The sequence below is a fragment of the Zea mays genome, chromosome 4 (genome assembly GCF_902167145.1).
Source record: "Zea mays cultivar B73 chromosome 4, Zm-B73-REFERENCE-NAM-5.0, whole genome shotgun sequence".
Taxonomy (NCBI): domain Eukaryota; kingdom Viridiplantae; phylum Streptophyta; class Magnoliopsida; order Poales; family Poaceae; genus Zea; species Zea mays.
In genome coordinates, this window is record NC_050099.1 from 22639218 (window position 1) to 22650711 (window position 11494).

Below are 11494 nucleotides of genomic sequence, written 5' to 3' on the forward strand. Positions count from 1 at the left end.
TTATTTGAATTGTTCAGTGGTGAGGATGATTGTTAGAGTGTGTTCTATGTGTATGGGGTGGCACCACCGTTAGGTTGTCGGCCCATTAGGGTTAGGGTTTCTTGTGTGTCTATTGTTAGGAAAGGGAATAAAATAGACACAAAGATTTACGTGGAAAAATCATCTCCAATATGGAGGAGCTGTAACACCCTGAATTTGGGGGTATAAAATTTCTTTGCTCATATTCACAAATTCAGGTGTTACTTCCCTTTTCTCATCCTTCCTCATTCTTTTCTTTCTCATTTCTATAGGAGAAAAGTGCTTATTTTATTTGTAATTATAGTTTAATAGGTTAAACCCTAAGGGAGTATGAATTGTTGCATCATGTTGAACCCTAGATCTCACTTTTGCTTGGTGCATAATTCTTGGAAAGTCTAATTTGAATTTGTGGCTTATTTGGATTTGAATCAAATAGAGAAAATAAAAAGAAAAAGGAAAACAAATTCCAGAATAAAAGGAAAAGGAAAAGAAGCCCAACCCTGCCGCCCCCTCGGCCTTTCGGCCCACTAAGCCCATCCCGCGCGCGCGCCTCTCTTCCCCCCCCCCGCTCTCTCTCTGCCCTGGCGGGCCCGCCCGTCAGCGCGGCTGCCTTCCGCGCGCCCGCCCCCGCTTTCCCCTCTCTCTCTGCTCGCGGGCCCGGCTTGTCAGCCCCGTCGTCCTCGCGTAACTGCCGCCCGAGCTGCGCGCGGCCGCCTTCTCCGCGCCCACGTCGCGCGTGGAGCTCGCAACCGCCCCGCCCCTGGCCACTTGAGCCCCGAGCCCCACTCGCCCTCTCCCCCTCCCCCATTTGCGCTCCAGCAGACCCCTCTTCCACCTCTCCCTCGCTGCGCGCACGCCAGAGCACCGCCGCCACAAATCCCCGCCGTCCCGAGCTCGTTTCCCGGCCGCCGTTGGAGCTCCGCTGTGTCCGTTGCCACGGTGAGCTTCGCCCCGGCGTCCGCAACCCGGGACGCGCCCCAATTCCCTCTCCCCCTCCCTATTTCTCTCTGCCCGCGCTCACCCGCCGTTCCCCGTGCAGCCGCGGAGGTCCGCCACCGCCGCCCCGGGCCACCGTCGCGCCATTGCCGCCGCCGAGGAGTCCCTGGAGCCCGCCTTGAGGTAAAGAACCTCTCCCGCCCCTATCGACCCGTGTATTGCCTTCTGTCGTGTGTAATTCCTCGCCGGAGTAGATTTATGCCGCCGCCGAGCCGCTCCGCCGTGGACCGCCCCCTCCGGTGCCCCTGCCCCGACCCAGACCCCACCAGAGGACTCCCCGTGCCCTCCCCAACCTTCCCGGCCGCTCAGGTCGCCTCGGAGGCCCGCCAAACGCCCGCGCCCCTCGTCTCCGGCGAGTCCTCCGCCGCGGGGACGAGCGCCGCCGCCCCAGCTAGCCGTAGGAGAAGCCCAGGCCGGCCACCCGATCCCCACCGTCCGTCCCAGATCGGGCGGTCCCGTTTTAATTAGGTCAAGCCTAATCCTGGCCGTCCGCCGGAGATCCAGCGGCCCAGGCCCGCTTCCCCCACACCCCGTCTCCCTGCCATTTGGGCCCCGCCTGTCAGCCCGCCCGCGCGCTCGCTCTGGCCGCCGGCCCCGCCTGTCAGCCCGCCCGCGCCCCGCGCTGCCCGCCCGGTCCTGCCTGTCAGCCGCCCAGGCCGCCGCGCGCTCGCGCGCCCGCCCGCAGGATCTAATCCTGGCCGTTCGCTTTAGATCTGACGGCCGTAGTAGCCCGATACCCCTTCGCCCGCGCGTTTTCTTAAAGAGACCCCCGGTTTTCTGGAATTTAACCCGCCGTCCCTGGTTTCTCTCAGTTAGGTCCCTGGGCCTTTTATTTAATTCAAAATAGGTATTTAGGGTATATTTTTAACCCCTAAACTTGTAAAATCCATAACTTTGTCATATGAACTCCAAATGAGGTGCTTCAAATTGCAAAATGCTCATGATGTTTTTGTCTATCTATTTAAACAATGTTTCCCTGCTGTTTCCATGTACCAATTAATGATTAATCATCAGGATAGGATTAAGGTTATTGGAACCCTATTTGAGATAATTAGATGTTGGTAGACTTTAATAAAAGTTGGAGTACTTAAGTTTAGGGACTTAGACACATAGGTTTAGGAGCTTAAAACCATGTAATAATTTAATCCCACCACTGACTTAAACCTGATTAGTGGATAATGAACCACTTTGTATAGTCCTCTACCCCAGACCTAGGGAACACCAGAGTGCCTATCCCTTTTCTGCTATGAACTTGTGATCTCTCTCTGCTGCATATGTTTGGTATGTTGCTTTCTGTTTGTTTTTTTCCCAAGTGTATAGTGTGAATGATTACTTTACGTAGACAACGAGCAGTCTGTGTTTCCCGAGGAAGTCCCTGATCAGCAGTTTGGTGAAGGCAAGTGTCCTCTGTCCCATTATGTCCTATTCATTTATAACTTACTACCCTGCATTACTTACTTGAAACCTAAGGATTGACTAGCTTTACACTTTACTTTATCCTTGATGACCTTATGGGCTGTTATGGTTAGCACTCTGCTATTGCCTTAACTTAATCAATGAACATGATGTGACTATTTATGATACTGTTATCCTGATGATGTTGATGATCTTGTGATACTCTAGGGGGCTCAGGCTGTTTCCTGAGTACCTCTCCGTAAGGACCTGTTCGTTGAGAGACCACCCGGGATAACAGTGCAACCATGAGGGTGAAATGGGATGCCCTTAGCTGATTAATTGGATGAACTAGAGGTGTAGTTGCTTAGCCGTCGTGCCGTCAATGGGGTCCAGGCACAGTGCTTGCTCTGCCGAGGCTGAGTGCCGAGGTTCTTTCGTTTTGCTCTTTGTTAGTCACTCTCCTGCGGGGAGGGGTACTGTGTTTATCAAACTGGAGAAACCTAACGGGCAGCTATGATCTCTAGGGAATCTTCGTAAAAGCTACGTAGTGATGCCCTGCCGGACCACCTAGGTAGTGGTCAATGGGGATTAGCTCTCCCCGGGTAGAAAGGGAATCATGACTCATGGGTAAAGTGTGCAACCTCTGCAGAGGGTAGTGAAACTGGTATATCAGCCGTGCTCACGGTTAAGAGCAGCCTTGGGATCCTCTTTGATTAGAGATACAGATGGTTCGAGATGCAAGGATTATGTTATGGTTTTGGTTCGACTATGATGATGTTGTTCCTCGATGAGGAAATGGTTTACGGGTTGGTAAATGCTAAAATCTGGCTTCAACTAATGATAAATACCTGACCAATTAAAAGCAACTGCTTGAGCCTAACCCCACATAAAGCTAGTCCACTTCAGCCAAACGGGACATTTGCTGAGTACGTTGATGTGTACTCATCCTTGCTTTACCACCAAACACCAGGTTGTCCGCATTGTAACCACTGCTCCGGAGAAAGCGAAGCCGTGGAAGGAGACTTCCAGGAGTTCCAAGACTACGACGAATTCTAGGTGTGGGTTGGCGGCAACCCCCAGTCAGCTGCCTGTGGAGGCCTTATCTTTACTGCGTTTCGCTAGTACTTTGATTTACCTGTTAAGACAATGACTATGTGGATGTCTATGACTCTGTGATGTAACAAGTTATTACTCTTTTATGTTATTATTCGAGCATTGTGCGATGATGTTCATTTATGTAATCGCTGTGTACGTGAGTTCTGATCCTGGCACGTACATAGTTCGCATTCGGTTTGCCTTCCAAAACCGGGTGTGACATAAGTGGTATCAAAGTCGTGCTGACTGTAGGACCGCTGACCTAGAGTAGCACTGGTCGTACTAAGGACTATTGACCTTCCCTCCCACCTTGACCTCTGATGTTACTTCAAAAGTCGGTCACCTCGACCAACCCTATGTTTTACTACATATATATACTATATTATACCTTGTTAAAATTTCTATTTTGTTCTGTCTATGGTTTATTCACTTGTCATATTAGTTCTGTTCTTACTCTTGTGCTTACGGTGTCTTTTGTAGATGGCTCGTCTTAGACACACTGCACGTAAGTCGGTGATTCCTTTCCTGCCATCTCGACTTGCGGAGCGTCCTCTGCACCGCACCGTGTCCGGTCAGTCGAGTCACCAGGAGAGGCTGCACCACCGCCTGCGTGAGGAGCAGGAACGCCGGCGCCAGCACAGAGAGCAGCAGGGCTCTTCCTCCCCACCCCAGCGAGAGGTGGAGTCCGTGAGGCCCCGTTCCTCTGTTGCCCAGTTGGAGGCGCCCCCTGCACCGCCGCGGGACGCCCCGGCTGTTGGAGGAGCTACTGGAGGAGGTCCTGGAGGAGACCCCGACGACGACGACTCAGACCACAGCACGGAGTCCTCTGAGCCGCAGGAGGCGGAAGGATGGGTCGCCCGACCCATCACCCGTGACGCCGCTCGCGGTTGCCACTTCCACGACGCACTCGACACCTTGCTGCGCCAGGCTTTCGACCGGCACACCTGGTCGATCGAGTATCGTTGTGTAGTCTACCAGCACAGTCGCGGGAGGTACCCGGATCGCTGGGAGGCTACCTGCCTAGTTCGCCGTCCGGAGGATGACCTCCGGGGTGCAGAGGCCGTTTCGGAGCACTATTCCATCTCCGAGAGGGACACTGCAGAGGCGGCTATGCAGGATGCAGCACGGCGTGCACTCTCCCAGTACTGTTCTTTGTTCGGTGGGGTGGCCGACGGTCTTAACCTTCGGTACTACCCCCGCCGCCCTACCGGCAGCACAGAGAGTGTGGTTGTCTCACCTGTTGGTGAGGGTAACCCTAGGTTGAGCAGCACAGTCAACCTAGTCGCAGTGCTTAACACTGAGCTGGACCACTCTCTGGACGAGCTAAGCAGGGCTCGAACGGAGATTGCGGAGTTGCGTGCTGAGCTGGCAGAGCGCCATCACCAGGAGGGTGGTTCCCCCGCTCCTGTTGGGACTCAGCACCCATACCGCTCACCGCCACGTGGTCACCACACTTATGGCTCCCCCGTCTGTAAGACCAGGATAGATCTGGATCCTTAGATCGTTAGCGTCGGAGTTTGTAATAATTCTTAAGTCAGATGTCTCAGTCTTAGGTAGTCAGTTTAGTTTGCTTATCAGTTGCTTCCATTTAGTTTAGTTTGCTTATCAGTTGCTTTCATGCTTGTTATGATGAACTTGTGCTGGATTTGAATCTTTGTAATGACTGTAGCCAACATGTGGGTTTCCCCTGCAGTTTGGCTTAGCTAGTAATGTTAATGAAGTCAGTTGCGTAGTTGGGAAACCATTTACTTCTACTTTCCTTCTTATCTGAGAGGCTGTGTTGAATCATAATGAGGATCAGTGAAGCTCTTTGTTCACTCAGTATCATGAAGAATTCTGTATTCTCTTTTCTTATGCTGAAGGGTTGTAAGATCAACGCTGATGTATGAGTGTCTTCCACAGATGTCTGACAACAGGCGCCGATGCAACAGGCGTGCTCAGCAAGAGCAGCATGACCAGCAGGAGGAACAACAGAGGCAGCCTCCCCCGCCACCCCCAATGACAGTGGAGCAGATGTTCTTGATGCAGACTCAGGCAGTGCAGGCTATTGGGCAGACTCTGGCAGCCATGCAGCAGGCTCAACAGCAACCCCAACCCCAATTGCAAGTGCAGATGCCCCAGATGCCACGAGATAAGCGTGGCGAGTTCATGAGAGGGCACCCTCCTACCTTCGCCCATTCTGCTGACCCCATGGATGCAGAAGACTGGTTGCGCGCAGTGGAAAGGGAGCTGCGCACCGCCCAATGTGACGACAGGGAGAAGGTTCTGTATGGTCCCCGTCAGCTGAGGGGAGTAGCCCAGTCCTGGTGGGAGTCCTACCTCGCCACACATGCTGACCCCGAAGCCATCACCTGGGAAGAATTCAGCGAGAGTTTCCGCAGGTACCATGTGCCGGAGGGACTGATGATCGTGAAGAAGGAGGAGTTTCTGGCTCTGAAGCAGGGACCCCTGTCTGTTAGTGAATACAGAGACAAGTTTCTGCAGCTATCCCGTTATGCACCTGAGGATGTCAACACTGATGCCAAAAGGCAGTACAGGTTCATGAGAGGTTTGGTGGATCCCCTGCATTACCAGCTGATGAATCACACCTTCCCCACCTTCCAGCACCTGATCGATAGGGCAGTTATGACTGAGAAGAAGCGTAAGGATATGGAAGATCGGAAGCGCAAGATGAGTGGACCCCAGTCCGGAGGCATCAGCCGTCCACGTTTCTCAGGCAGTTCATCTCAGCAAGGCAGGCCTGGTCACCCACAGGGATATCAGAATCAGAATCAGCGTCCGCATCAGCAGCAGTTTCAGAGGCAGTACCCACAGCAGCAGCAGCAGTATCGTCAGCACAGCCAGCAGGGAAGTAATCAGTATCAGAAGCAGAACAACCAGACACCTCGCCTTCCTGCCCCAGCAGCAAATCAGAGCAACCAAGCAGCCCCAGCACAAGGAGGAGGCAGAGGATGTTTCCACTGTGGAGAACAAGGACACTGGGCGATGCAGTGCCCGAAGAAGATGGCGCAGCAGCAGACCAACCCCAATGCTCCAACAAGGCAAGGTGTACTGCAGCCGGCAGCAGGCAATCGTAACCAAGCGTACAACTGTGGAAAGGTGAACCACTTGGAGGCCGAAGCAATCCAGGATGCACCAGATGTGGCAGTAGGTATGTTCTCAGTCGAATCTCACCCCGCAAAAGTGTTATTTGATACTGGTGCAACTCATTCATTTGTCACTGCAACCTGGGTAGAATTGCATAATATTTCAGTAGAGGCAATGATGTCGCCCATGAGGATTAATTCGGTTGGTGGCAAGGTGCAAACAGATAAAATATGCTCAAATATAATGGTGGAAATAAGGGGGATAGGATTCCCCAGTGACTTAATAGTAATAGACACCCCTGGGATAGATGTTATTCTAGGGATGAATTGGTTAATGAAGTATGAGGCAAATGTTAGTTGTGACAAGAGGACCGTAACATTGAAGTCCCCGTCAGGAGAAGAGGTAGTGGCCGAGCTATGGATGCCTAAATCAGCGGAGGGAGTCTGTCACCAGATTTCAGTTGATAGTAAGGAGCCTAACCCGCTCGAGGCTATCAAGGTGGTGTCGGACTTTCCGGATGTGTTTCCCGAGGAGCTAACGGGCATGCCACCCGAGAGAAAAGTCGAATTTGCCATAGAGCTTATCCCTGGTACCGCCCCCATTTCCAAAAGAGCCTATCGAGTGTCTGGACCAGAATTGGTGGAACTCAAGAAGCAGATAGATGAGATGTTAGAGAAGGGTTACATCAGGCCAAGCACCTCGCCTTGGGCCGCCCCAGTGTTGTTTGTAGAGAAGAAAGATGGTACCAAAAGGATGTGCATAGACTACAGAGCCTTGAATGAAGTCACTGTCAAGAACAAGTACCCCCTGCCAAGGATAGAAGATCTGTTTGACCAGCTCAGAGGTGCCAGCGTATTCTCGAAGATAGATCTGAGGTCAGGCTACCATCAACTCAAAATCCGACCCTCGGACATACCGAAGACGGCATTCATCACCAAGTATGGGTTATATGAGTTCACAGTTATGTCCTTTGGTTTGACAAATGCGCCAGCCTTCTTTATGTACCTGATGAACAGCGTGTTCATGGACTATCTAGACAAGTTTGTGGTAGTGTTCATCGATGACATTCTCATATACTCTCAAAGTGAGGAAGATCATGTAGAACATTTGAAGATGGTATTGCAAAGGCTTCGAGAGCATCAGTTGTATGCCAAGCTGGGCAAATGCGAGTTCTGGATTCATGAAGTCTTATTTCTGGGTCACATCATAAATCAAGATGGGTTAGCAGTGGATCCAAAGAAAGTAGCAGATATCCTGAACTGGAAAGCACGGAAGGATGTTCGTGGGATCAAGAGCTTCATTGGAATGGCTGGATATTATAGGCGTTTCATTGAAGGCTTCTCAAAGATTGCTAGACCAATGACAACGTTACTAGCAAAGAAAGTTGAGTTTAAGTGGACCCAAAAGTGTCAGGAAGCGTTCGAAGAACTGAAAAATAGATTGACTACAGCTCCTGTGTTAGTCCTGCCTGATGTTCACAAGTCATTCTCGGTGTATTGCGACGCTTCTTACACTGGATTGGGATGTGTGCTAATGCAAGAAGGAAGAGTGGTAGCATACTCATCTCGGCAGCTGAAGATCCATGAGAAAAATTATCCCACCCATGACCTGGAGTTGGCGGCAGTGGTTCATGCCTTAAAGACCTGGAGACATTACCTGTATGGGCAGAAGTGCGACATCTACACAGATCATAAAAGTCTGAAGTACATATTCACCCAGTCAGAGTTAAACATGAGGCAGCGAAGATGGTTGGAATTGATCAAAGACTATGAGTTGGAGATACATTACCATCCAGGCAAAGCCAATGTTGTTGCAGATGCTCTGAGCAGGAAGAGTCAAGTCAATATGATGGCCACGTATCCGATGCCGTATGAGTTAGCCAAGGAGTTCGACAGACTGAGCCTCGGTTTCCTGAACAGTACGCAAGGAGTAACAGTGGAGTTAGAGCCCACCCTAGAGCGGGAGATCAAAGAAGGGCAGAAGGATGATGAAAACATCAACAAGATCCGGCAGCTGATCTTAGAAGGAAGAGGCAAAGACTTTCGAGAGGACGAAGAGGGAGTAATATGGTTCAAGGACCGATTGTGTGTCCCCGACATCAAACCTATTCGGGAGCTGATCCTCAAGGAAGCTCATGAGACAGCCTACTCCATACACCCTGGAAGTGAGAAGATGTACCAGGATTTAAAAAGAAGGTTTTGGTGGTATGGCATGAAAAGAGAGATCGCAGAATATGTCGCCATCTGTGATAGCTGTCAGAGAACCAAAGCAGAGCATCAAAGGCCTGCCGGATTGTTGCAGCCATTGCGGATTCCTCAGTGGAAGTGGGATGAAATCGGGATGGATTTTATAGTTGGCCTACCTCGTACCCGGGCCGGTTATGATTCCATCTGGGTGGTTGTGGACCGATTAACAAAGGTGGCCCATTTCATACCTGTGAAGACAACATACACCGGAGCAACGTTAGCCGAGTTATACATGTCGCGGATAGTCTGCCTTCATGGTGTGCCGAAGAAGATAGTGTCAGATCGAGGAACGCAGTTCACCTCTCATTTTTGGCAACAGCTACAAGAAGCTTTGGGCACACATTTGAACTTCAGCTCAGCTTATCACCCGCAGACAGACGGTCAAACTGAAAGAACTAATCAGATCCTAGAAGATATGTTGAGAGCCTGTGCGTTGCAAGACAAGTCAGGATGGGACAAAAGGTTACCGTATGCAGAATTCTCCTACAACAACAGTTACCAGGCCAGCTTGAAGATGTCACCGTTTCAGGCACTCTACGGGCGGAGTTGTAGGACTCCGCTGCATTGGGACCAGCCTAGAGAGAGACAGGTGTTTGGCCCCGACATCTTGCTTGAAGCCGAAGAGAATATCAAAATGGTTCGAGAGAATCTGAAGATAGCCCAGTCAAGGCAGCGAAGCTACGCGGACAGAAGGAGAAGAGAACTGAGTTTTGAAGTGGGAGACTACGTCTATCTGAAGGTGTCACCTATCAGGGGAGTCAGAAGGTTCGGAGTTAAAGGCAAGTTAGCACCCCGGTACGTCGGACCATATCAGATCCAAGCAAAGCGTGGAGAAGTGGCCTACCAGCTTGACCTACCAGAGAGCTTGTCAGCAGTGCACAATGTGTTCCACGTGTCGCAATTGAAGAAGTGTCTGCGAGTACCAGAAGAGCAGTTGCCAGTGGAGGGTTTGGAGGTCCAGGAGGATCTGACCTACATAGAGAAGCTAACGCAGATTCTGGAGTTTGCAGACAGAGTCACCCGGAGGAACACCATCAGAATGTGCAAAGTCAGATGGGGTCACCACTCCGAGGAAGAAGCAACCTGGGAACGAGAAGATGATCTGAGGGCCAAATACCCTGAACTCTTTGCTGACCAACCTTGAATCTCGAGGCGAGATTCTTTTAAGGGGGATAGGTTTGTAACACCCTGAATTTGGGGGTATAAAATTTCTTTGCTCATATTCACAAATTCAGGTGTTACTTCCCTTTTCTCATCCTTCCTCATTCTTTTCTTTCTCATTTCTATAGGAGAAAAGTGCTTATTTTATTTGTAATTATAGTTTAATAGGTTAAACCCTAAGGGAGTATGAATTGTTGCATCATGTTGAACCCTAGATCTCACTTTTGCTTGGTGCATAATTCTTGGAAAGTCTAATTTGAATTTGTGGCTTATTTGGATTTGAATCAAATAGAGAAAATAAAAAGAAAAAGGAAAACAAATTCCAGAATAAAAGGAAAAGGAAAAGAAGCCCAACCCTGCCGCCCCCTCGGCCTTTCGGCCCACTAAGCCCATCCCGCGCGCGCGCCTCTCTTCCCCCCCGCTCTCTCTCTGCCCTGGCGGGCCCGCCCGTCAGCGCGGCCGCCTTCCGCGCGCCCGCCCCCGCTTTCCCCTCTCTCTCTGCTCGTGGGCCCGGCTTGTCAGCCCCGTCGTCCTCGCGTAACTGCCGCCCGAGCTGCGCGCGGCCGCCTTCTCCGCGCCCACGTCGCGCGTGGAGCTCGCAACCGCCCCGCCCCTGGCCACTTGAGCCCCGAGCCCCACTCGCCCTCTCCCCCTCCCCCATTTGCGCTCCAGCAGACCCCTCTTCCACCTCTCCCTCGCTGCGCGCACGCTAGAGCACCGCCGCCACAAATCCCCGCGTCCCGAGCTCGTTTCCCGGCCGCCGTTGGAGCTCCGCTGTGTCCGTTGCCACGGTGAGCTTCGCCCCGGCGTCCACAACCCGGGACGCGCCCCAATTCCCTCTCCCCCTCCCTATTTCTCTCTGCCCGCGCTCACCCGCCGTTCCCCGTGCAGCTGCGGAGGTCCGCCACCGCCGCCCCGGGCCACCGTCGCGCCATTGCCGCCGCCGAGGAGTCCCCGGAGCCCGCCTTGAGGTAAAGAACCTCTCCCGCCCCTATCGACCCGTGTATTGCCTTCTGCCGTGTGTAATTCCTCGCCGGAGTAGATTTATGCAGCCGCCGAGCCGCTCCGCCGTGGACCGCCCCCCTCCGGTGCCCCTGCCCCGACCCAGACCCCACCAGAGGACTCCCCGTGCCCTCCCCAACCTTCCCGGCCGCTCAGGTCGCCTCGGAGGCCCGCCAAACGCCCGCGCCCCTCGTCTCCGGCGAGTCCTCCGCCGCGGGGACGAGCGCCGCCGCCCCAGCTAGCCGTAGGAGAAGCCTAGGCCGGCCACCCGATCCCCACCGTCCGTCCCAGATCGGGCGGTCCCGTTTTAATTAGGTCAAGCCTAATCCTGGCCGTCCGCCGGAGATCCAGCAGCCCAGGCCCGCTTCCCCCACACCTCGTCTCCCTGCCGTTTGGGCCCCGCCTGTCAGCCCGCCCGCGCGCTCGCTCTGGCCGCCGGCCCCGCCTGTCAGCCCGCCCGCGCGCTCGCTCTGCCCGCCGGCCCCGCCTGTCAG